The sequence below is a fragment of the Tupaia chinensis genome, unplaced genomic scaffold (assembly GCF_000334495.1).
Source record: "Tupaia chinensis unplaced genomic scaffold, TupChi_1.0 Scaffold000273_1, whole genome shotgun sequence".
NCBI lineage: Eukaryota > Metazoa > Chordata > Mammalia > Scandentia > Tupaiidae > Tupaia > Tupaia belangeri.
In genome coordinates this window covers 549,635-555,634 of record NW_006159755.1, presented here as the reverse complement: position 1 = coordinate 555,634, position 6,000 = coordinate 549,635, and the positions used below count along the sequence as shown (strand labels likewise).

General features: G+C 49.0%; 1 protein-coding gene across 3 annotated transcripts in view; it reads right to left on the bottom strand.

Moving 5' to 3' along the window:
- MARK2 (microtubule affinity regulating kinase 2) overlaps positions 1 to 6,000 on the bottom strand; it is a 72,951-nt gene that overhangs the window by 38,735 nt on the left and 28,216 nt on the right. The window contains exon 1 of one of the 3 annotated variants that reach the window (XM_027772389.1): positions 1,627 to 1,649. The exons of the other annotated variants lie outside the window; for them this stretch is intronic. The gene's annotated coding sequence lies outside the window, so the exon portion shown is untranslated. Of the gene's footprint in view, positions 1 to 1,626; positions 1,650 to 6,000 lie in introns of those variants that run through there. 3 annotated transcript variants of the gene reach the window in all.

The window sequence follows — 6,000 nt, the reverse complement described above, 5'->3', positions numbered from 1 at the left end:
GGTTCTCGCTATGGAATCACACACACTCCCCTTTTACCTTCCTTGGCAGACCCAGGCTTCCTCCTGGTGTCTCCACCCTTTATCCTGACAGCTCTACCATGTCAAATGACTATGGTATCTAATGCTGATGCTGGTAACCCCATGAAGAGATAACCATGGTCATGTGAGCCGGGCCGACATGTTCTGCTGTACTTGTTTATAGGCAAGAGGATTAAAACAACCCACTGGGGAGGGGAGGAGAAGAGGGCAAACCCTGTGCACAGGGCAAGCATTGAAAACTCAGCATTTGAGACCTCCCGCCAAGAAATCTTTTGCTCAAATATAAAACAGAAATCTCTTACCAAACACCAAACTAGCTAACTATGCCAAATACCACTTATGATCAAGTGACCTTGAGGCACTGCTCAATTTTTCCAATGTTCTTTGTATGAAAGATTGATATTTGGGATTTTTGGGGGGTGAGGGTGGAAGACTAGGGGGATGGGCAACATAGGGCCCCTAAAGAACCCCAAATTAAATTAATATCTGAACAAAGTCTTCCAGCCCACCTAGAAATATATATGTAGCCCTTAACAAAGATGGAATGTTTTAAGAGTTCTTGAATAAAGAAAGCAATTCAGTACTCAGATACCTAAACTCCTAATCAAAGTCAAGCTACCGAAACAGAACTTTTTGTGACCTGTTGAATTTGGAAAGAAAAGAATCACCTTTGGGCCCAGTTCCAGGGTGACGAGGGTGGGGGAGAAGTTGGGGAGGGTTCAGGCAGCAGGGAGTCTGGAGCCCAGGTCAGGGTCATCCCCTCGAACCAGTGGGTCAGCCTGAAAATGATGGTAACTAGCCACAAAACAGGAAGGAAGAGGGGAGGGTGGCCAGCACCTGAGTCCTTGGCTCCAGGCAGTCTAGCTGCAGAAGCTGCATGGCTCTGCTACAGAAGCTGGCCCCTGGCTCTGTGAAATTAGACTCTTTCTCCCCAGCAAAACCATTTGTCACAGCCCTTAAATAACCAATCCTCCCCATTCAGCAGCTCAGGCTGCTACTGGTTGGTCTCTGTCTTAGGCACTCAAGCCATAGCACAAGAGGATGTTTCCATTTGGACGTTCCCTTGGCTGATGGGAGGTTGGCAGAAGGCTAAGGTGGTACCCCTTCTTTAGCTAGCCAAAAGGGGACCATGAAACAGCCACTGGCAACCTGTGTTGCCTTTCCAACATCTCCTTTCTATCAAAGGAGCAATCGCCACTTTCCTATTCCACCCAGAATCTCTTTGAGGCCAGGGAAGATGCTCCCCTCCTAAGGAAACTGAAGGCAGTAAGTTAGAAATGAAAGAACTCAGCTTAGGAACTAAAGAACCTGCTTAGGAGAAAAAGGGATATTGTACTGCAAGGGATTCCAAGAATAAACTCCCCAAACCACTTACCCAGCTCTCCTGAAGAGCAGGGGTGTTTAGAAGCACTTTCCATTTCCCAATGCATTAGAAAACAGGGTGACCTCAGGCAGACCTGGCAGACATCTGGCTGGCTCACCAACTCCCCTGAAGAGCCCTGGTCTCCACTAACACCAGAGTGAGTCCACACCTGCCACAGAGGGCCAGTCCTAGACAGTATCATGCTCCAGAGTGCACATACTCACGCGCCCATTAATCTTCCTCCAGATCACTGCTGTCATGCAGAGCGGTAAGGCGGGCTGAATCTCTGCTCTGAGCTGGTCACTCCAGTTTGCTTGGCAGTGAGGGGGCGGGGAGAAGAGGAGGAGGAGGAACAGAGATTATGATTCTCTATTTTCAAGTCCCGCCTCTAAAACCCAGGAAGGGAAGCAGCTGGGTCCCCCTTGTAGGAGCTCCAATCTCGGGCACTACAGAGCCAACCAGCTGCATAAGGAAAACTCTGGGGAATGTGCACATCTAACAAGCTGGGAAAGGAGGGAGAACCAACCAGGATCTCTGTGGGCTGGTCTCCTGCCAGGAACTTTGAATGGTACTCCTATCAGAACTAGCACAGAACAGGAGGTGGGCAGGTTTATGGTCTCTGGGAAAAGGCAGGAGGGGAAACAGTAAAGCTGGACTAGCATGGGAATAAAACTCACTCCCTGACAGGAGAAGGGACAGTTTATATAGTCAGAAGTGAAATGCTGTCCCATTAAGCTTCTCCCAGCTGGACAGTCACATTCTAAGTGCATGTCAATTTTCACACACTTTGCTGGCTGTGCTCTGGACCCTTAGCAGTGAGGAGTATGGTCATTTCTACAACCCTGTAAGTTAAGGTCTACCACTTTAAACACTTGTGCTGACTGCCAATGACAGGAGGGAAGGGGACTCTCATTGGCTGTGTTGTGCAATCCAGTTTGCAACTAAGGGCAAGGCAGAAGCCACAGAAGACAGGCCCCCTCCTATAGGGAGGGGAGAGCTCCTCCCTTTCCAGAGTAGAGCCCAAGACAACCACAGAGAGGTGCTGTGTGGCGATAGCTATGTTTGTCAAGAGTGGTTGGGATTGCCACTAGGTACTTCCTCTTAGCAGCTGCTACCATGGGCCTCCAGGCTGCCTCTGAAAAGCCTGTAGAACCTCTAGTAACAGTAAAGATTTCACTCCTTCACAAGAAAAGGGAAAGGGCTCCTGGTCCCTGAGTCTAAGGAAGCTCTACCATGTCCTCAGCCAGCCCTGCTGAAGAGCAAAAGCCAGAGTCCCTGCCAGCACCGAAACCACTAAAACTTCGGACAGCTTACTCTACCCACACTGCACATTTAAAAGCCAGTCCCTCTTATTCCACAACTTGGCACATGGGGGTGGAGTGGGTACCAGCAGTCATCTGAACAGGGTACCCAGCACTGTTAACAGGAGAGAATGTCTTCCTATTCAAAGCATGCCTTAAAACAACAACAAAACACCTTTTTCTCTAGTGGCATGGTGGTTAAGACAGCTAGATCCCACATGGCCAACTCAGTGGTTCAAGTCCTGGACCCAGAGGCTTGAAAAACATGCTGGGTTCATGTACATGCCTGCCCAAAATCCTGAGAGGAGAACGGAGAAGGGATTACAGTGTGGACATCCTCCCTGGGAGGTGATTTCTAACTTTCTGTCTCTTTCTGCAAGCACACACACCACATCCTATAGTAAAAACTTAAAACATTTTCCTACAACCCACTGGGGAGGGGAGGAGAGCTGGCTGGCTCCCTCTTTCTGCCTGCAGCGTCACCCTTTCCCTTCTTCCTAGAACCCCACTCTGGGATCCAGACACCTGTCTTCAAATGGAGATGCTCTCTCAGACCCCCAGGTCCTTGCTACAGCCTCCTAGCACTTCCATCGTCTGCTCTTGCCCCTCTTCCTGGTGAGCCTCAGCTGAGACATCACCTCCTCCAGTAAGATTTCCCTGCTCCATCAAGCTCACTTCACAGGGTCCTTGCTCCACTGTTTCAGGGATCCCCAGCTCAGTCCTTCCTGCACTAGGACTTCACTGCCTACTGAAAGGCCTGTCTCCTCCTCAACTCTTGGTGGCTATCTTGTCCACCATTACACAAGACTGGGAGCAGCTAAGGGAAATTTCCAAAACCAAGTTACTTCAGTGTCCTCAGTGCTCAGGCCCAGTGCCTGGCACCTGACAGGCTCTCCAGAAATGCTTTCCTAATTTATGATGGGAAGTCTTGGGCTCAGAGTCTTCCTGCTGTGTTCATAGTGACTCCTTACCCCATAGCTCTTAGCACAACTCTGTTCCATGTGACCCCTTTGACCTGGGTCAGGGATAGAATGCTGGTGCAGTTTTAAATCCACTCCCTAGGGTCTTCTGGCACCTCTCTGGACAGTCTCCGGCAGGATTTCAGAGGTCATCTCCAGTAGGTGGGGCTGGGGCCTGCTGCCCTTCCACTCTCCTTTCCCAGATTCCTTCTGCTATGAGGTCTGTAAGTAGTCCCCACATGGCCTTCTAGGCAGCAAGTCTGCCTCTGAAGTAGAAGCAAAAGGAGTATAGTGTCAAGGGCCTCCAGAGAGAACTATTCTAGACCCAGCTTTGCCCAAACAAGTTATATAACCTCGAGCAGGTCATTTACTCACTTAGGACCTGCATTTCCATGCTTATAAAACAAGGGGCTGGAGATGAGCTAGAGGTCTGTCCTGTGTGGGTGTGAGAGTCCTCAGTGCCTCTGCACTCACTGAGCCTTCTAGTCCTGTTACTGAGACAGCAGCAGGAAGTGGGCATGGTCTGCATGTCCTGCCGACCACTTCCTGACCTTGATTTACGTCAATTCAACCTGCTTAAAAGTCTAGCTCCATAAGCAAGACTCACTATATACACTTTGGATACTATACTTACACATTGAAAAATCTCTTCCACCTAGGGCTGAAAAAAATGAAAGGTAACCTAAGTAGCAACTCCAGAAATTAAGGTACTAAACGGCAGTATGCCTTGGAAACATTACAACCCTAAATTCAGAAGTGCCCTAGGGAAGGATTCTCATCCTCCCTAGACTTCACTTACCCACAATTTATAAGCTCCTCACCCCTCCCAGCCTCTCTGCATACCATGAATGTGGCCACAAGGAGCAGGAAAGGCCCCATGACACCATCTATTTCCAGGAGGCCCCAGGGCTCCACAGCCTTAACATTTTGAGCAGCTCTGGGCAAGCGCAGCCCGGAAAGGTAAGAGGCACCCTAGTGCCTAGTGCCTGCCCTGCCAGCAGCATGATTCCCACAACAGCTCAGCTGGTCTGAGGGTTCCTGGGTGGGGAGCTGCCTGCCCGCCTGCCAGGAGTAGGTAATCCGTGAGGAGAAACTGACTTGGCAAACCCCAGCAAGCAGCAGTTTCAGTCTCCCTACCCAAGGTGGGGGGGGAGGGGGAGGCAGGTACAGCAGACCAGTTTAACAGGTCCTTACTTCTACCACCCTACACAGCTGGTACCTTCTCCACTGGTTCAAAAACAGGACAGTTAAAGGTCACATGGAGGGCTGGCCCCATGGCCTAGTGGTTAAGGAAACTGGATCCCACATAGCTGACTGCTGTTTGAATCACGGCCCTGGTAGCTTGAAAACCGAGCTAGGCACATGTGCGTGTGTAACTCAAAATCCCAACAGATGGAGAAATGGTGAAAAAGGGATTGTTGAGGTGTGACCACACCCGATGGGGGGATCCTGCCCACTCCCCTCCCTGGCAAGCACATGGATCCTCTGACAAACAATGAAAAAGTCAGATGGAGCTTCACTGGCTGTGTCATAAGGACTAGAGAATCAAGAAAACGGTCATTTTTCTCACTCTTGCCCTACCCACAAGGGTCCTGGAAAACATGGTCCCTGATTTCACAGCTCTTGTCAATTCAGAAAAGCAATGTAGCTCCTCTGAGATGTTCAAGAAAAATCTGGGTCCATGCCATCACCAGGCTCTGAGTTGGTGTGAAGTCAGTTCTTCCTGTGCCATGCTCCTGAGCTTTTCTCCCACTATAAATAACTCCAGCCTTCTGACACAGACCATATGACCTCTCCAACTCTGGACAAAATCCCCAACACTCAGTGCACCTCTGTTCACCCACCACAAAAGAGGGAAGAATGAGGCCAATTTAACCAGGATAACATAGGCAGAGATACTGAGTAAGGGGTAAGAACAGAATTCAGCAAAACCAGGAAGCTGGGTTTTCTGGCTCTGGTCCCTACTTCAGGAAGCCAGGCAGGGGTCCCTTAACAGTGCCTACTCTCCTCTGAGTTCATAACACAGTTCAGTAGTAGGGTAAGTCTTCCCTCTCAATCCTTGTATCCTGAAAAAGTAGTTCACTTTAGCCTTATTGCATCTAAGACACTGATTAAGATTTGTGCCTTACATTGCTGAAGAATTGGATGAAGACAGATGTCTGATTAACAAATTGGTATGAATATACTCCCTAAGGGTGGATACAATGGAGAATACTCACATTAAAATTTTTCTTATTTTTTATTTCACAAATAATTCATTGAGAACTGACCATGTGAAAATACTCTAATAAGCTCTTGGAAGAGGAAGGGATACAGAGAAGGATAAAGCATTGCAAAC